Source organism: Dromiciops gliroides, chromosome 1 (genome assembly GCF_019393635.1).
Source record: "Dromiciops gliroides isolate mDroGli1 chromosome 1, mDroGli1.pri, whole genome shotgun sequence".
NCBI classification, from domain to species: domain Eukaryota; kingdom Metazoa; phylum Chordata; class Mammalia; order Microbiotheria; family Microbiotheriidae; genus Dromiciops; species Dromiciops gliroides.
The window spans coordinates 487,145,978-487,166,978 of record NC_057861.1 but is presented as its reverse complement, the minus strand read 5'-3'; the positions used below and the strand labels follow the sequence as shown (position 1 = coordinate 487,166,978).

The following is a 21,001-nucleotide window of genomic DNA, read 5'->3' as shown; positions in this document are numbered from 1 at the left end:
CCAAACTGCTGTCTTTCTGAATGCCTTTTGTTGTTGTTAGCTGCCCCCTAATAAGCAGATTCTATAGATCTCTAACCATCCTTGTTTGTTTTTTGTTTTGTTTGCAGGACAATGAGGGTTAAGTGACTTGCCCAGGGTCACAGAGCTAGTAGTATGTGTCAAGTGGCTGTGGTCAGATTTGAACTCAATTCCTCCTGAATCCAGGACCAGTGCTTTATCCACTAAGCCACCTAGCTGCCCCTCTGAATGTTTTTTGTTTGTTGTTTTTTTTTTTGGTGAGGCAATTAGGGCTAAGTGACTTGCCCAGGTCACACAGCTAGTAAGTGTTAAATGTCTAAGGTCGGATTTGAACTCAGGTCCTCCTGAATCCAAGGCCGGTGCTCTATCCACTGCACCACCTAGCTGCCCCTTCTCTGAATGCTTTTTATAGTTTCTCTCTCTTCCCTTGCTATCAGGTTGTAACCAGAGTTTTGGAAAGAATGTTCAGGGTCATGGCGCTCAATATCAACATCAGTTTACAGATTGGGAAACCGAGGTACAGAGAGTTAACATAAGTTGGCCAAAGTAATGCTGTGAGCAAATAGTAAAGGGAAGGCCAGAACCTTGGTCTCCAAACTCCTAATCTATAGTCCCACCATCTCTCTGCTGTCAATATATCTCCCTGTAGCGTAAGAAGTAAGCACTTTAGTGACATTTGTTTTTGTCTGTTTGGAGGCTGTGGGCCACATTGTTTCTGTGAGAAAAGATATTCTAGTTCTAAACCAAGTTATACCTACAAATAGATTTTTTTTAAGTGAGGCAATTGGGGTTAAGTGACTTGCCCAGGGTCACACAGCTAGTAAGTGTTAAGTGTCTGAAGCCAGATTTGAACTCAGGTACTCTTGACTCCAGGGCCGGTTACAAATAGATTTTTGAAACACAATTTGTTCATAAATTGTATGTCACTTTTTGTGGAAAGAAAAAGACCTAGAAACAAATGCCCATCAACTGGAGCATGACTAAACAAATGATGGTACATGAATGGCATCAAATATTACTGTTCTATAAGAAACCTGATGAAGAATTCAGAGAAGCATGGTTAGTCACATGAATTAATGCAGCATTCAGAAGAATTAGGAAAATAATATATGCAAAAACTAAAGCAACATAGATGGAAGAACCACCCAAAAAAGCCTCTTGAAACCGAATGCAACTATAATGATCAAGCTTTTCCCCAAGGAAGAAATGAGGAAATGCACTTTCTTCCCTTCTTTGCATAATTTGCATAGATAGGCTGGCTTTGCAGAGATGCATTTTTTTCCAATTTTTTAAATAATAAAAATGGTTCACTGAGTGAGGGGGAAGGATATATAGATAAATAAAGATTATATAAAGACAAAAGATATCAATAAAAATTAAAAATTTTAAAAATAAGTTTGGGGGGGGGCGGAGCCAAGATGGCGGAGAGGAAGCAGCAAGCTGCCTGAGCTCTCCTTCTGTTCCCTCAAAACGAACATTAAATCAAGCCTCTGGACGGATTCTGAAACTACAGAACCTGCAAAGAGACAGAGAGACACAGTCCTCCAACCAGAGATAATTTAGAAGACTTCAGGAAAAGGTCGGTCTGACTCGGGCAAAAGGGAGGCCCAGCGCAGGGCAGCAACCCAGCGCCAAGGGGGTCGGGGCAAGTCAGCAGGAGCTGCGGGCCACAGCCGAACAACTGAGGCTCCCGGAACCTGGTTCAAAAATCTGGTGGCCAAGAAGGACAGTGGAAAAACCTACCTGCACCGGCTGAGAGGGCCACAAACGGCGGGATCAGACGCCGGGGTCTGGCACCTGGCTGGCCGAGCACAATCAGACAGGAAGTGCAGGGCGGGGGATTCTCCACACACCATAAAGGCCTCAGAGTAAAAGCCCGGTCACACAGCACCTATACACCTGCACAAGAAGCCCAAAACAGGGAACCTGGTGCCCCCAGAGCAGACCTCAACTTAAAGAATAAATAAATAAGCTGCAATAATGAGTAAGAAGCAAAAAAGAGCCCTCTCCATTGAGAGCTTCTGTATCAATAGGGAAGAAGCCAACACAAACTCAGATGAGGACAATAGCCTCAAATTGTCTACATCTGAAGCCTCACAAGGGAAGGTGAATTGGTCGCAAGAACAAAAAGCCTTCCTGGAAGAGCTCAAAAAGGATTTAAAAAATCAATTGCAAGAGGTAGAAGAAAAAATGGGGAGAGAAATGAAAGCAAAACAAAAAAACTATGAAAAAAGAATCAGCAGCTTGGAAAAGGAAGCTGAAGAAAACAAAGCCTTAAAAAATTCATTCGGCCAAATGGAAAAAAAGCTACATAATCTCACTGAAGAAAACAATACCTTAAAAAATTCACTTAGCCAAATGGAAAAAAAGGTGCATAATCTCACTGAAGAAAACAATGCCTTAAAAATTAAAGTGGGGGGCAGCTAGATGGCGCAGTGGATAGAGCACCGGCCCTGGAGTCAGGAGTACCTGAGTTCAAATCCGGCCTCAGACACTTAACACATACTAGCTGTGTGACCCTGGGCAAGTCACTTAACCCCAATTGCCTCACTAAAAAACAAACAAACAAACAAAAAAATTAAAGTGGGACAGTTGGAAGATAAGGAATCCATGAGACACCAAGAATCAGTCAAGCAGAATTAAAAAAATGAAAAAATAGAAGAAAATGTGAAATACCTCATCGGAAAGACAACTGATCTGGAAAACAGATCGAGGAGAGACAATTTGAGAATCATTGGACTGCCTGAAAGCCATGACCAGAAAAAGAATCTAGACACCATATTCCAGGAAATTATTAAGGAGAACTGCCCTGATATCATAGAATCAGAGGATAAAATCATCATTGAAAGAATCCACCGATCACCTCCTGAAAGAGACCCCAAAAGGAAAACTCCAAGGAATATTGTAGCCAAATTCCAGAATTATCAGGTGAAGGAGAAAATACTCCAAGCAGCCAGAAAGAAGCAATTTAAATATCATGGAGCCACAGTCAGGATTGCTCGGGACCTGGCAGCTTCAACATTAAAGGACCGCAAGGCTTGGAATATGATATTCCAGAAGGCAAAGGAGCTTGGGTTGCAGCCAAGAATCTATTACCCAGCAAAAATGTGCATTTTCTTTCAGGGGAAAAGATGGACATTTAATGACATTGGGGACTTTCAATCTTTCCTGGTGAAAAGACCAGAACTGAATAGAAAATTTGATCTCAACATACAAGACTCAAGAGAAGTTTAAAAAGGTAAACAGAGGGGAAAAAAAAAGTTACCCTATTAGGTTAAACTGTTTATATCCCTACACAGGAAGATAATACTCATAACTCTTAAGAACTGTAAATGTATTTGGGCAGAGAGAAGGACTTTATATAGAGGGTATAAATATAAATTGTCTTTGATGTGATGATACAAAAGAATTAAGGGGATAAAAAGCGAGTGTACGGGGAAGAGAGGAAAGGGGAGGTGGAATGGAATGAATTATATCATATGAAGAGGTGGAAAAAAACCTATTACAATAGAGGGAAAGAAAGGAGGGGGGAACATGGTTTCAACCCTATTCTTATTAGATTTGACTCAAAGAGGGAATAACATATACGTTCATTGGGATAAAGAAACTTAACTCATTCTTTAGGGAAACAAAAGGGGAAGGGAAAGGGGGGGACTGATAGAAGGGAGGACAAAAGCAAGGGAGAAAAGGGTAAAGAAAAGAGAGGGGGGTGATAAAAAGGGAGGGCAGATCGGGGGAGGCAGGGGTAAGAAGTAAAACGTCGGTGAGGAGGAATAGGGTAAAAGAAGGGGGGGAAAGTACAAAGGGGGTAAATAGAATGGAGGGGAATAGACAGTCAGTAATAATAACTGTGAATGTGAATTGGAATGAACTCTGCTATAAAACGGAAGCGAATTGCAGAGTGGATTAAAAACCAGAACCCTACAATATGCTGTTTACAAGAAACACATTTGAAGCAGAGAGATACACACAGAGTAAAGGTAAAAGGCTGGAGCAGAGTATATTATGCCTCAGCTAAAGTAAAAAAAGGCAGGGGTAGCAATCCTTATCTCAGACAAAGTGCAGGCAAAAATAGATCTCATTAAAAGAGATAAGGAAGGAAATTACATCTTACTTAAAGGTACTATAGATAATGAAGTAATATCAATATTAAATATGTATGCGCCAAGTGGTATAGCATCCAAGTTCTTAGAGGAGAAGTTAAATGAGTTACAAGAGGAATTAGATAGTAATACTATACTAGTGGGGGATCTGAATCTCCCCCTCTCAGAATTAGATAAATCTAGCCAAAAAATAAATAAGAAAGAAGTGAAAGAGGTGAATAGATTACTAGAAAAGTTAGATATGATAGATGTCTGGAGAAAATTGAATGGGGATAGAAAGGAATATACCTTTTTCTCAGCAGTACATGGCACATTTTCAAAAATTGACCATGTATTAGGGCACAAAAACATCATAGTCAAATGTAGAAAGGCAGAAATAGTAAATGCATCCTTCTCAGATCATGATGCAATAAAAATTACATGTAAGAAAGAGCCAGGGAAAAGTAGAATGAAAATCAATTGGAAACTAAATAATTTCATTCTAAAGAATGAATGGGCCAAACAAGAAATCATAGAAACAATCAATAACTTTATCCAAGAGAATGACAATAATGAGACAACATACCAAAATCTATGGGATGCAGCCAAAGCAGTGCTTAGGGGAAAATTTATAGCTCTAAATGCTTACATGAATAAAAAAGAGAAAGAGGAGATTAATGAATTGGGCATGCAACTTAAAAAGCTAGAAAAAGAACAAATTAGAAATCCCCAATTAGACACTAAATTAGAGATCCTGAAAATTAAAGGAGAAATTAATAAGATTGAAAGCAAAAAATCTATAGAATTAATCAATAAAACTAAGAGCTGGTTTTATGAAAAAAACAATAAAATAGATAAAATATTGGTTAATTTGATTAAAAAAAAGAAAGAAAACCAAATTACCAGTATCAAAAATGAAAAGGGTGATGTTACCACCAATGAAGTGGAAATTAAATCAATAATTAGGAATTATTTTGCCCAACTGTATGCCAATAAATTTGACAATCTAAATGAAATGGATGAATATTTACAAAAATACAAACTGCCCAGGTTAACTGAAGAGGAAATAAAATACTTAAATAAACCCATATTAGAAAAAGAAATTGAACAATCTATTAGTGAACTCCCTAAGAAAAAATCCCCAGGGCCAGATGGGTTTACGGGTGAATTTTACCAAACATTTAAAGAACAATTAATTCCAATATTATACAAATTATTTGGAAAAATAGGTGAAGAAGGACTTCTACCAAATTCGTTTTATGACACAAATATGGTGGTGATACCAAAACCAGGCAAAGCAAAAACAGAGAAAGAAAATTATAGACCAATTTCCCTAATGAATATTGATGCTAAAATCTTAAATAAGATATTAGCAAGGAGATTACAGCAAGTGATCACCAGGATAATACACTATGACCAGGTGGGATTTATACCAGGAATGCAGGGCTGGTTCAACATTAGGAAAACTATTAACATAATCAACCACATTAATAAGAAAACCAAGCAAAATCATATGATTATCTCAATAGATGCAGAGAAAGCTTTTGACAAAGTACAGCACCCATTCCTAATAAAAACACTAGAGAGTTTAGGAATAGGAGGAGCTTTCCTTAGAATAATAAACAGTATCTACCTAAAGCCATCAGCAAGTATTATATGCAATGGAGATAAATTAGAGGCCTTCCCAATAAGATCAGGGGTGAAACAGGGATGTCCATTATCACCCCTATTATTTAATATTGTTCTAGAAATGTTAGCTTTAGCAATCAGAGAAGAGAAAGGAATTAAAGGAATTAGAATAGGCAAGGAGGAAACAAAACTATCACTCTTTGCAGATGATATGATGGTATACTTAAGGAATCCTTGAGAATCAAGTCAAAAATTACTTGAAACAATTAACAACTTTAGCAAAGTAGCAGGATATAAAATAAATCCACATAAATCATCAGCATTTCTATACATGACCAAAAAAGTCCAGCAGCAAGAGATAGAAAGAGAAATTCCATTTAAAGTAACGGTAGATAATATAAAATACTTGGGAGTCTACTTGCCAAGACAAACCCAGGAACTCTATGAACACAACTACCAAACACTCTTCACACAAATCAAATCAGATCTAAATAATTGGAAAGATATCAATTGCTCATGGATAGGCAGAGCTAATATAGTAAAAATGACAATACTGCCTAAATTAATTTACTTATTCAGTGCCATACCAATCAGACTACCTAAAAATTATTTTATACAGCTAGAAAAAATAATCGTAAAATTCATCTGGAAAAACAAAAAATCAAGAATATCCAGGGAAATAATGAAAAAAAATTCACAGGAAGGTGGGTTAGCGGTACCAAACCTGGAGCTTTACTATAAAGCGGCAGTCATCAAAACTATCTGGTACTGGCTAAAAAATAGAGTGGTAGATCAATGGAATAGGCTAGGCTCAGGAAATGCAGTAGTAAATGACACTAGTAATGTAGTGTTTGATAAACCCAAAGACTCCAGCTTCTGGGATAGGAACTCAGTATTTGACAAAAACTGCTGGGAAAACTGGAAGATAGTATGGCAGAAATTAGGCATAGACCAACATCTTACACCTTATACTAAAATAAGGTCAAAATGGATACATGATTTAGACATAAGAGGTGATACCATAGGTAAATTAGGAGAGAAAGGAATAGTGTACCTATCAGATCTTTGGAAAGGAAAACAGTTTTTGACCAAACAAGAGATAGAGTATATTATAAAATGCAAAATGGATGATTTTGATTATATTAAATTAAAAAAATTTTTGTACAAACAGAAGCAATGCATCCAAAATTGGAAGGGAGGCAGAAAGCTGGGAAACAATTTTTGAGGCCAGTGCTTCTGATAAAGGCCTCATCTCTAAAATATATAGGGAATTAAATCAAATTTATAAGAATCCAAGTCATTCCCCAATTGAGAAATGGTCAAAGGATATGAACAGGCAGTTTTCTGATGAAGAAACCAAAGTTATCTATTCCCATATGAAAAAATGCTCTAAATCTCTAATGATTAGAGAGATGCAAATTAAAACAACTCTGAGGTACCACCTGACACCTATTAGATTGGCTAAAATGACAAAAAAGGAAGATAATAAATGTTGGAGAGGCTGTGGGAAAATTGGAACACTAATGCATTGTTGGTGGAGCTGTGAGCTGATCCAACCATTCTGGAGAGCAATTTGGAATTATGCCCAAAGGGCGATAAAGCTGTGCATACCCTTTGACCCAGCAATCCCACTTTTAGGTCTTTTGCCCAAAGAAATCATGGAGGGGGGAAAGGGACCCACATGTACAAAAATATTTATAGCTGCTCTTTACGTGGTAGCAAGGAATTGGAAGTTGAGGGGGTGCCCATCAATTGGGGAATGGCTGGACAAGTTGTGGTATATGAATACAATGGAATACTATTGTACTGTAAGAAATGATGAGCAGGAAGAGTTCAGAGAAACCTGGAGGGTCTTACGTGAGCTGATGATGAGTGAGATGAGCAGAACCAGAAGAACATTGTACACAGTATCATCAACATTGAGTGTTGACCTACTGTGATGGACTATATTCTTCTCACCAATGCAATGGTACAGAAGAGTTCCAGGGAACTCATGATGTAAGAGGATCTCCAAATCCAAGAAAAAAAAAAGGAAGAAAGAACTGTGGAGTATAGATGCTGATTGAACCATATTATTTCTTTTGTTTTGGGTGCTGTTGTTTTTTTTTTTCTATTTTGAGGTTTTGCATCACTGCTCTGATTCTTTCTCTTGTAACAGGATTAATGCAGAAATAGAATTAATGTTATTATGTGTATATATATATATATATATGTGTGTGTGTGTATATATATATATGTGTATATGTATAGAGATATATAGATATAACCTGTATCAGATTGCCTGCTGTCTAGGGGAGGGAGGGAGAAAAATCTGAAATTGTAAAGCATGTATAAACAGGAGTTGAGAACTATCTTTACATGTAATGGAAAAAATAAAATACCTCATACATTAAAAAAAATAAGTTAGGGACTATATTCAAAGGGGCAAAGAGACATGGGGGTGAGAGAGGGGTATGTTTGAGAGAGAGAGAGAGAAATAGAGAGAGAGGGAGAGGGAGAGGGAGAGAGGGAGAGGAAGGAGGAAGAGAGAGAGAGGGAGAGAGAGAGAAAGAGAGGGAGGAAAAGACAGAGAGAGAGAGAGAGAGAGAGAGAGAGAGAGAGAGAGAGAGAGAGAGAGAGAGAAGGAAGGAGGGAGGGAGGAGGAGGGGGAGGGACAGGGAAAGAGAGAGACTCTGATATTCCCCTGATGTATATAAATTACACCAGCTTCCTTTGGGGAAGGTCGATTATGACTCACCCTGTTAGATTCCCAAGCTTGTCAACAGGCCCCTGAGAATACCCAATTGTCTTCTCTCTCCATTATAGCTGTGGGACTCCAGGGGAACTGAAAGCATGCAGTTCCAGAGAGAGGTTAGAAAGACTCTAAACTTAAAGCCCTTGGCTTGAAGACCCTTGGGAAACTTAAGGAAAATGTAATCAGCTCTGGCTATACTTTAGTATGTCTTATCCCCTCACACTGAGCAAGTGCTGGCTGTTGTTGTTTTTCAAACTCTTCACTAGCATCAGACTCCACATACAGGGTCCCTAAGAGACATATGCCAGCTACTCCTTTAATTTTAATTCCACAGCTCAAAGGCTCCCATGGCAAAAGGTAGGGAGAAAACATGAAGGATGAAAAAAAGCGTTACCTAGTTATAGAAGTCCCAGCAGAAACACAGTTCCCCATGCTTTAAAAAAAGTTAAGCAATGCCAAAGCAGAGTAGAACTAAATGCCCTTCATTCAGATAAAGCAAAACTTCTAGCTGGAGAAATTTAAAAAAGGAAGGACCCAGCATGAAAGGTTCTAGCTTAAGTAGGTAATGATTCACTGAAAGCCTGGACCAGGACCCACAATGGCTCTCACACCGATTTGTGCCTTCTTAGCCAAATGACAACTTCTTTATAGCTTTATTTCCCACATTTGTAGAAGAAAAATGAATGTTAATTTATGGGACTGTATTAGTATCAAAGGGATTTTTAAATTTTAAAAATGAGAAGGGAAGCATAGAATCTAATTAGTCATAGCAAAAAAAAAAAAAGGAACTGTTTTCTTTTCTTTCTTTCTTTTTCTTTTCTTTTTTTTTTTGCAGGGCGGTGAGGGTTAAGTGACTTCCCCAGGGTCACACAGCTAGTAAGTGTCAAGTGTTTGAGGTTGGATTTGAACTCAGGTCCTCCTGAATCCAGGGCTGGTGCTTTATCCACTGTGCCACCTAGCTGCCCCCAAGGAACTGTTTTCTTACACAAAATTTGGTAAGTCAGCAAGTAAAAAATGCATCTATTAAGTATTCCCTATGTGTCAGGCACTGTGCTAAGCATATGCATGGTAGGGGATACATACATACATTCATTCAACAAGTATCTATTACGAATGTTCACTAGCAAAGTATTGTACTAGGAGACTGAAGACAAAGTGATGAAAAGACATGGTTTCAGTCCAAGAGAAGCTTATACATTAATCTGGTAGAGGAGATGAAATATTTATATGAATACAGAGCAAGTACATAAAAAACTAAACATTCTAGTAAGAATTCAGATGAGAATAAGAGATCACTTCTGGAAAGTGAAGTGAAAAAGAACTGGGCCTTAAAGAATGGGAAAAATAAAATTTTTTTAAAAAGGATGGGAAAAATTACAATGAGTACAGATGGGGAGGGGAAGGAGAAGAGGCATTCCAGGCACAAGAAAGAGAGTGGGCAAAGTCACAGAGCCCCATAAGCACTGGGTGTGTCTGAGGAACATTAAGTTCAGGCGATGCTGAAGATGCACAAAGGGGAGGAGTGAGAGATATGGCTTGAAAAGTTGGAGTCAGCTATGGAGGCCCTTTAATGATGAACAATAAGAGGTCTGGACTTTATTCTGTAGGCCATGGGGAGTAACAAGATTTTTAAGGAGGGGAGTGATGCAAGCTGAGCTCTGTGTATGGAAAGTTTCTTTGGCAATGATGGATTGGATGGACTGAGGAGATGGGAGACAGAAAAGGTGACTGGGAGGCTATTACAGAAATGGGTAATGGGAAAAACAATGAAGGCCGGAGCTAGGTCCCTATGGGAATGGAAAGGAAAAGGACATGAGAAATAAAGTAAAATGGACAATTAGATTTTGCAGAAGAGGTAACTGAGTACGGAGAAGTTAAAATGACCTTTCCAAGGTCTCAAGGCAGTAAAGAGGCAAAAACTGAATCAATGGTCTTACCACTGTAAGTCTCCTGCTTTTCTCTGTACTTCCATTTCCTTTTCCATGACAGGACCCTTGCCTAGAGATCTCTCTCATTTTCATTACCTTGGAGATATTCACAAGTGGTTTAAAATCAAAGCCCTACTCTGACATTCTACTTAGGTTGTTAAGAACAGTGATTAAATATGGAGGTGGATGCTTTTCATCTGGCCCTTAGTGACACACAAAATGAAAAATGTTTCATTGTTGGGAATCTTATGTATGGTGAAGCTTGGGAAGCTGGCAAGATGGCTCTCTGATAAATTTTACTGCACAAGTATGTGGTAAAAATTATTTGTGATAAAATTATTATTGCAGTTTTTAGCTGACTCATTTGGGAGGGGCCACACCTGGTCCACCCTGAAGTTACATATGCTGCTGAGGTCAGAAGGAGAACTCTCCATAGGCAGTTTTTTTTTTTTTGGGGGGGGGGTGTTTGGTTTTTTTTGCAGGGCAATGGGAGTTAAGTGACTTGCCCAGGGTCACACAGCCTGCAAGCGTCAAGTGTCTGAGGCCAGATTTGAACTCAGGTCCTCCTGAATCCAGGGCCGGTGCTTTACCCACTGTGCCACCTAGCTGCCCCTCCATAGGCAGTTTTTGAAGGACCTCCCCTTTTGGGGGAGGAAGATTGAACGCTCCATGAGGGGAGGCAGAGGTGCTTCCGGAATGCTACCTCTCTCTCTCTGTGTCTCCCCTTCCGATGGAGAGAACAACGGCAGACTTTCCAGGTATTGGTGAGTTAATTACAGAAAACCCTAAATTCCTTTGAATTAGCTTAATTGAAAATGATCTGGAGATTGCATAGGCTAAGTTTAGAGTTAAGAGTATTTATCTGTATTTCTTTTTTTCCTATTTCCTTATCTTTTATTTTATTAGTTTTACCTTCGTTGTTTGTTGTCCCAAGTAATAAAATCTGATCCTTCTGTGAATTAAAGCTCTAAGGCTCCTTTCTTATTGGCCTGGGAGAAATACCTAAAAAGGGCAGTTCAGAGGGGAGGATGAACCTAAAAGGTCCCTCATATTTCTGGGACCCCAATATTTAGGCAAGTCACCCAATTAACGCTCTGTATATCAAATTTTGGCCCTCACAAGTAAATGAGCCTAACACTCATCAGAAGTGGCTGAAGGAAGGAATAACATACACACTTAATTGGGTGGAGGAATCTCTCTAACCCTGCAGGAAAATAGGAAGGGAAGGGGATAAAGAGAGAGGGGCAAAAGGAGGAGGGGAAGATTGGGGGAGGGGACAAACAGAAGCAAATCCCTTTTGAAGAGGGATAGGATGAAAGAAGATGGATAATAGAATAAATATCATGGGGAAGGGAATAGGATGGAAGGGAAACAGTTAACAATAGTAATCATGAAAAAGAGAAAAAGGGGAAAAATTGTACAAAAAATATTTATAGTAACTCTTTGTGGTGGCTAAGAATTGAGAATCAAGGGAATGTCCATCAATTGAGGAATGACAGAAGAAGCTATGGTATATGACTGTGGTGGAATGGTATTGTGCTATAGGAAATAACAAACAGGATGATCCCAGAAAAACCTGGAAAGACTCATATGAACTGATGTATAGTGAAGTGAGCAGAGCTGAGAGGACAGTGTATTGTTCAATGAGCAACTTGGTTGCTGTCTTGTGGAAGGGGGAGGAAAAGGAGGGAGGGTGAAAAATTTGGAACTCTAAATCTTATGAAAATGAGTGTTGAAAACTACCCTTACATGTAACTGGAAAAAAATAAAATAAATGATTGTTGCAAAAAAAAATTGCTGCACAAATTATTTCTTTTTTGCAGCATTTATCTCTGCCACTGATCCTGGTATTCACCCACTTGGGCCTTGATATGGGTAGATGGTCTTTCTGAATTACTATAGCCAACCCCCTCCCCCCCATGGCCACTCTCCTAGTGGTAAGCCTCTCTGTTAAGTCAACAAGGGCTAAGCACCAGGATACAAAAAAAAAGGGCAAAAACACAGTCCTAGCATTCAAGTTGCTCAGTCTAATGGGGCAGGGAGACAACATGCAAAAAACTGAGTACCATCGACATTCATACAGCTTAAATTGGGGGCAGTCTCAGCAGGAAGGCACTAATAGGGAAAGATGAATTGCAGAAGTTAAATTTTTTGCTGTGATTTGAGAAGGGTGGGGTGGAGCAGAGTCTTCCAGGCCTGTAGAGCAGTCAGTCAAAAGGCAAAGCCCAGAGATGGGGCGCTGTGTGCAGGCAACAGTAAGAAGGCCGGTGTTGTTGGATTGTACATTCACGGGAGTCAAGTGTAAGAAGATTAGAAAGAGAGGGAGGCGGGCTTTAAAAGACAAACAGAGGGTTGTATATTTGATCCTGGAGGTAACAGGGAGCCTCACTGAGTGAGGGTAGTGCTGACATAGTCACACCTGCACTTTCGGGAAAGTCACTCTGGCAGCTGAATGGAGGACAGACTAAAGTAGGGAGAGGCTTGAGGCAGGGAGGCCAACCTGAAAGGTACTGCAGTTGTTCCAGGCTGATGAGAGCCTTTGGCTGGGTGGCAACTGTTACTGTTGTTGCTTGTCCTACATTCTCAAAGAGGACCATGATGGATGTCATGACTTGAAATGAATTGGATTTAAGTGAGGGAGGACCGTGCAAAGTCACCAGCCTCACTCTCTCCTCCAGAGCCATCTGGTTCCATTGACAAGATATATTATCGGGATGACTAGAGATGGCCCTGGATGTTTGAGGCAATCCAGGTTAAGTGATTTGCCCAGGGTCACACAGCTAGTAAGTGTCTGAGGTCACATTTGAACTCAGGTCCTCCCAACTTCAGGGCCAGTGCTCTATCTGCCGCACCACCTAGCTGCCCCTTGAGGCATTAGAATAAGACCCAAGTGTAGGACGGTTTTAGTAACACAGTTTTTAATGTCATTGAGAAGTTGAGAACAGTTACAAGCTCTCATGAATTCATGATTTGCGCTTTTTTCCATGGAGTGGCAAATTCAGTGACAGATGAGTGGTTCTGACACATGACTTAAAATGACATTTCTCAGCTGAGTTGAGTGACATATTTCATTCTTTTATTTTCATTTTGAGGACATTCTCAAGCACATGGTCATAGTTTGATCTTTCTCTCTCTTTGACTGACTCTGACTCACTCTGTTTTTATTGCTATATCTTTCTGTCTCAGTCTGTTTCTGCATTTCTGTCTCTCTTTGTCTCTATATCTTTGTCTTTTTCTTTCTGTCTCTGTCTCAGTATGCATTTTCCCCTCTGTCCCTCTGCTTCTTTCTTTGTCTCCCCCACCCCACCCCATTTTTGGTATACTTTGTTATTTATCTTTTAGTTTTTTTGTTGATGCTTTTTTAAAAATCCCACTGTAATTTATAAATAACATCCCCAATAATTTTAACTATACTTAAGCAAAGTAAAAAGGAAGGCCAAGATTTCCCACTGCAGCCTGGGCCATCTCAGTTGTCCTGCTATATATCTTCCCACTGGATTTTAATGACTCTGGAGGTGCCTCACTTAAATCTAATTCACTTGCAAGTCATTGATCTTTTTGGAGAAAGATGTAGGAACAACAACAAATGACACAAAGAGAAACCTCAAGATCCAGAAGTGCTTGTCCCTGTTTTTGAGGATCAGACAAGAATAGTCTCCCTCCCCTGTGCTTTACTTACTTTTTGGGCAGGTAGGTGGTGCAGCAGATAGAGAACTGGCCCTGAGTTCAAATGTCACCTCAGACACTTACTAGCTGTGTGACCCTGGACAAGTTACTTAACCCCAATTGCCTTAAACATCTGGGGCCATCTCCAGTCTTCCTGATATCTATCTTGCCACTGGACCCAGATGGCTCTGGAGAAGAGTGAGGTTGATGACTTTGCACAGTCCTCCCTCACTTAAATCCAATTCACTGCAATCCATGATATCACCTTCAGATGCCATGGTCTTCTTTGAGAACCAAAGACAAACAAAAACAAATTACTTTGCACTTTAAAGACTCACATTCTTTATTACTTTTACATTATTTTTATCTATCTAAAGACATTTTTCTGATTTCTCAACTTACAGTAAACTAATAAGGGAAAAGAAAACAAAGGCAAAAACAAACCAGGGGGTTGGTAGCCAGAAGACCAAGGTTTAAATCCCAGCTCAGCTAGAACCTATGTGACCTTGGACAAGTCACTTAACCTCTGGCCTCCAGTTTCTTCATTTGCAATATGACATATTTGGATAGGATGATCTCTAAGGCCCCTTCCTGCTCTAAATTCTACACTTACTGGGGCAGCTAGGTGGCACAGTGCATAGAGCACCGGCCCTGGAGTCAGGAGTACCTGAGTTCAAATCCAGCCTCAGACACCTAACACTTACTAGCTGTGTGACCCTGGGCAAGTCACTTAACCCCAATTGCCTCACACCAAAAAAAAAAAAATTAAATTCTACACTAACCTGCAGGAGAAAAGAGTATAATCTAAGAGAGCTAAAACTTATTTCATCTACTTTAGTCTTCCAAGGGAAGAAAAAGAGAATTTCAGTTAAAATGCTAACTCTTCCCACCTTGAACAGGCCTGGCAACAATATATCTTACAACAGAATAGAATTAATTATACTAAGGTTTGGCTTTTCTCTTTATACAAAAATACTCAGCTACACACTGTCTGACATCATTCTGGTCTGCTCTAAGTTCTTTCCTTCTAGGTCCAAATTAATTTGCATTGTTGAGTTTCTAAACAAACACAATACATACAAGTGTTCCCTTATCCCTTTTTTTTTTCCTGCCTCCTTCATTATTTCATTATTCTGGACATTCTTTTCCTCCCAAACCTAGACATTACTCTTTTTCTCCCCACATTTTTTACTTTTTGTGGTCTAGACTGCAATAACTAAGAAATTAATTTAAAGAAAACAAAATTGCAAAAATAAGATGAAGCTTCCCTCTAAAGAAAACAGGGTGGGGGGGAGGGGAAGGGGAATGTATACTTGTGTATCCAGTGAGGAAGGATACTTCATTTTTCTGTGTTTAACAGATACACTTTAAATCTTGTATATTCACACCTGTGTTGTCTGTCTTGGGCTGTCTTTAACAGAGCCAAAGTTTAATACTGTGAGTGAAGCAGAAAAGTATATAGATGCCACATATGATACATATATATATGTTATATTTATTTGTTTGTTTGGTTTGTTTTTTGTTTTTGTTTTTTTGAAGGCAATGGGGATTAAGTGACTTGTCCAGGGTCACACACCTAGTAAGTGTCAAGTGTCTGAGGCCGGATTTGAACTCAGGTACTCCTGAATCCAGGGCTGGTGCTTTAACCACTGCGCCATCTAGCTGCCCCATATGTTATATTTATATACACATATATGTATATAATTTTTTTTTTTTTAGTGAGGCAATTGGGGTTAAGTGACTTGCCCAGGGTCACACAGCTAGTAAGTGTTAAGTGTCTGAGGCCGGATTTGAACCCAGGTACTCCTGACTCCAGGGCCGGTGCTCTATCCACTGCGCCACCTAGCTGACCCATATGTATATAATTTTAAAAGCAACTCCTTGGCAGCCACTGTGACACTATATAAGTCAGAACTGGCCACTCCTTGGTTTCTTGATCTAGAAAAAGGAGTTGGACTAGATGTGCTCTCTTTTTTGAAACAGGATAAGCCAAGTTACTCAAATTTTGTTTACCCTAAGAATCAACATTCTGTGAAAGTCTGTCAAGAGAAGCTGAAATCGAAAGCCAGTCTTTTTCCATTTAAGCTTTAACTAGCATGCTCACGCAGAGGTTAGCTACAGTTTTCCAGGGCCAAAGCAAGTAGTGTATGTATCTTGAATACCAACCAATCTAGCCTGCGTGGCAATCAAAGCAACTACAGGGAGACAGACAACTCATAATCTTTGAGGTATCTGTCAATTCTTTTTTAAAAATTATCTTTCCATTCTAACATCTTGTTGTTCTGTTATTCTATTAAAAGGTGTTGCCCCTTTCACATTATTTTCACCCCCAATTTCACCAAAGTGTTTGATGTGTGTTATGCCATCTTCCTGTATAAGTAGCACATTATTAACCTTCAGACTTCACCTATGACCTGTTTACATATTTTCTTTCTATATCTTCTCCTCCTCCCCCCAAGACTGTAGTCAAGTCCTTAAGGGAAGGACCAGATCTTACTTACTTTTATGTTTCCCTCCATAACAATGTAGGAGAATAATGGGATTTGCTAAATGTCCAAAGACCCCAGATTGATTTGGACTGATTAGATTGACTAAGAGTGATTGATTTCACAGATTAACCCGCTCAAAGTTAATTCTTTTGTGTGGGGGGGGGGGGGCGATGAGGGTTAAGTGACTTGCCCAGGGTCACATACATAGTGTTGAGTGTCTGAGACTGGATTTGAACTCAGGTCCTCCTGAATTCAAGGCCAATGCTTTATCCACTGCACCACCTAGCTGCCCCCTCAAAGTTAATTCAATTAAAGCCATACCTGGCTGACTCCCTCTTGGGAGGGAAAATGGCACTGCATTTTCACTGATTAGCCAACCAGAGTACATCTACTTCTGTTACCAGGCAGGCTGCATATCAGCTGAACAAACTGTCATTTACAAGAACCCTAGCCATCAGCATGATTCCTTTATCCCTGTGTCAGAGGAAATGTCCTTCACAGATAGAGTGTAAACTTATAAACTTCTTGATTAGATATTTCATTTTGTACAGTGCCAAATCGTTTACAACCTTGGGCAAGTCAACTGTTCAGAAACCTTCACTGGCACCCTATAGCTACTAAACAAAATTTAAATTCCTTAGTCTGTTATTCAAGGTCTGGTTCCAATCTCTTTCCCAACTCTCTCAGTCCTCTCCCTTAGGGGTACTACACTCAAACCAAACCAAATTACTGGGCAACCCCTAAGTGAAGCCTGGCTTCCCCTTCCCTTATCTTTGGTATATGGAGTTCCCTTTTCCTGGAATGGAACCTTACCTATCATTCAGGACCATGGTCAAATGCCAGCTCTTAAGTCTTCCCCTAATTCTCCTCTAGGGGCTGCTAGGTGGTGCAGCACATAGAGCTCCAGCCCTGGAGTCAGGAGGATGTGAGTTCAAATCCAGTCTCAGATATTTGACACTTACTAGCTGTGTGACTCTGAGCAAGTTACTTAACCCCAATTGCCTTAAACATCTGGGGCCATCTCCAGTCATTCTGATATGTATCTTGCCACTAGACCCAGATGGGAAAGAGTGAAGCTGGTTACTTTGCAAAGCCCTTCTTCACTGAAATCCAATTCATTTCGAGTCATGACATCTGTCATGGTCTTCAAAAACAAAGGACAAACAACAGCAATTCCCCTCATCAACCCCAACCCCCAGCTGAAGTGATCACTCCTTTACATGATCTCATAGCACTTTATATTCCTTTTATGTACTTATATTCTAATTTATATTACATTTCTCGATTTGCATGTGTTAGCTTCTTGAGGGCAGGAACCACGACTTACTTATCCTATCTCTCTCCTTACATTACATACTGGTTGGTGGCCCCAAAACCAAATGCAAAACTAAAATAACCTTCAAACAGTTTTGGAGACTATTTAGTATAGTGGAAGGAGAATTGGACTGGGAGCTAGAAGACCTGGGTTCTAGTTCTAATTGCCATCAAACATGTCTGTGACCTTGAGCAGATCACTTAAATTCTATGGCCACAATCCCTTACCTAAAAAATGAGGGGTTTGGACTAGATAGAGGTTCTTAACTTGGGATCTATCAACTTAAAAATATATTTTGATAACTTTAACATAATTAGTTTCTTTTATTTTATGCATTTAAAAAACCTTTAGGGCAGCTAGGTGGTAAATCACCAGCCCTGAATTCAGGAGGACCTGAGTTCAAACTTGGCCTCAGACACTTACTAGCTGTGTGACCCTGGGCAAGTCACTTAACCCTTGCTGCCCCACAAAAAAATACAAAAAACCGCATTAGCTTTCACCAGGAGTCCATGACACAAAAAAGGTTAAGAATTCCTGGGCTGGGGGCAGCTAGGTGGCGCAGTGAATAAAGCACTGGCCGTGGAATCAGGAAGACCTGAGTTCAAATATGACCTCAGACACTTGACAGTTACTAGCTGTGTGACCCTGGTCAAGTCACTTAGCCCTCATTACCCCACAAAAATAAATGAATGAATGAATGAATAAATAAATAAATAAATAGATAAATTCCTGGGCTATCAAATGAATTTAATCAGAAAAATGAAGTGGCTGCTTTTGATAGCCTTTAAGGTCCCTTCCCTTCTAAACCTAAAATCCTAAGATCACCAAGTACTTTTTAACTCTTTTTTTAAAAAAAAATCTATAATTCTAAGATTTCCTACTCAATTAGTTCATATAAGCTACATAAATAAAAATTATTTGTAAACACTCATTATAAAGAACAAAAACTTGGAAAGCCATTGTAAAAGAAAACATAAAACAACCACAACAGATTCACCGAAAAGTCCCACTTGCTGAAATTACTCTGTGAATGGAATTTCAGTCTTCTTTTAAAGTCCTGAGGGACCCCATTAGATGAAATAATGAAAAACCAAACAAGTTAAGTCTCCACAATCACCACCTTTGGGGGAACTTCTATATTTGACCAATGAATAAATAAATACTCTTTACTCTATGTTCAGCTGCACTTATGTTTTCTACCTTGGGTTTTTCTCAGTCAAATCGTGACCTCCTCGGGGAGACAGAGAAATACAGTATAAAAAAATAACTATTCAAATATGCTCCTGTTTTATCAAAATTAGCAGAATTACACAAACTGTTTCAACCCTGACAACATTCTATGAGAATCTGAGAAGAGAAGTTAAAATAGGAAGCCAGACTTCTTCCATTTAAGTTTAACTAGCTTCTCCATACAGAGTCCAGGCACACTTTCCTGACCGCCCCGCCGATCTAAAATACATGTTAATTGTCTGTCCACATCAGCACACAAGCAAAAATACAGACATGCTGTCCCTTAGATACACAAAGACACATCTCCAGAATGTCAGCCAGAGAGATGCACATAGTTACAGAGACAGACGCAGAGACAGTCACAGTACACAGAGAATCAGAGACAAAGAAGCTCAGAGAATCAGAAACATGCTAGCAGAGACAGATGCACAGAAATAGGAAGAGAGAGACAGAGATAGATGCAGACAGGCATAGACTGAGCTACAGATAGAGACAGACAGAGGCACAGACAGAAAGACACAATAAAGACAATCACAGAGACAGAGAGACACAAGCAAAGAGAGATGCACTAAGACAGGCTAAGACTGAATTACAGACATACAGAATGTGACAGTGCACAGGCAGAGACTGACAGACATACTAAGACGAAGAGACAGAGGGGCACAGTGACATAGGGGTACAGTAAGACAGACATACATAGACACGGACAGAAACACAGAGACAACACAAGCACATAGAGACAGAGACACAGAGAAACAAACAACACAAGCACACAGACAGACACAGAGAGACAGACAACACAAGCACACAGAGACAAAGACAGAAACAACACAAGCACACAGAGACGGACACAGAAAACACACACAGAGACAACACAAGCAGAGACAGACACAGACAACACAAACACAGAGAGACAACACAAGCACAGAGACAGAGACAACACAAGCACATAGAGAAACGCTCGGACAGACAGACAGAGGGTCGGGGATCCTCGAAGGGCACGGCCGGGTCCAGCGCTCCTCCCCTTTACTCTTCCCCCCTCACTTCGGTCTCCTTCTGCCTGGGGGGGGGCGCTTTTTCCAGCACCCCCTCCCCACACCACTTCATTCCCCCCATGGGTTCTCGGGCCTCTTCCCAGAAGCCCCCGCGGCGGGCAGGCTCACCTCAGTGATGTCCCCGCAGCTTGAGCTGGGCCCGCAGCATCGCGCCTCCGCCCCCGGGACAGGGAGCCAGGGCCGCCCCGGCCGCTCCCGGCGCGCTCCTTCGGGGCCGGCAGGAGGGAGCTCCTCCTCCCTCGGTTCGGCTCCTCCCGCCCCTCCCTCTCCTTGGTCACCCGTTGCCAGGGGGCGCGCGGCGGTTTGGAGGTGTCACGTGACGGCGCCGCTGCGGGGGATGCTGGGATCCGGCTCGAAGCCCATCAGCGGTTGGGGGTCCTCGGTGGGGGAGGGGAGCCCCGCGCGGGGGTGGGCTTCGTGGGATTCTTAGAACTAGAGCTGAAAGGGACCCCCTCAGAAGCCAATCAGGCCAAACCACTCAGGTTTACACATGAGGAAACTGAAGTCCAGGGAAGTGAAGCGGCCAGCCTTGGGTCACCCAGGCAGGACTTGAACCCAGGTCCTTTGATCTTAATACTGTGTGAGCCTGAACAAGCCACAGAAAGAATTCTTTCCTCAAGGGCCGGAATTTCACTTTAAAGCTGTAGAAAAGGAAATCCAGTAGGGGCAGACTATCTAGAGTCCGTCGTGATGTCACTTCTCATAATCAACCCCATCGTTCACTTGGTATTAATTCGGGTCCTTCAGTGAATTCTTCCTTCAAGGTCTCATTTAGCCAAACTGAAAGAGAGCCTGCATCATCATGAAAGTTACTGTCTTATCTTTTTTTTCCCCTTTTTTTTTTCGGGCAATGAG

At 40.5% G+C, this 21,001-nt stretch overlaps 1 protein-coding gene across 1 annotated transcript in view; it reads right to left on the bottom strand.

Moving 5' to 3' along the window:
- The window catches only part of FBXO10 (F-box protein 10), a 113,665-nt gene extending 93,310 nt beyond the window's left edge, over window positions 1-20,355 (bottom strand). Inside the window, exon 1 of the mRNA XM_043979283.1 lies at window positions 20,255-20,355. The gene's annotated coding sequence lies outside the window, so the exon portion shown is untranslated. The remainder of the gene's footprint in view (window positions 1-20,254) is intronic.
- Window positions 20,356-21,001: the final 646 nt, after the last annotated feature.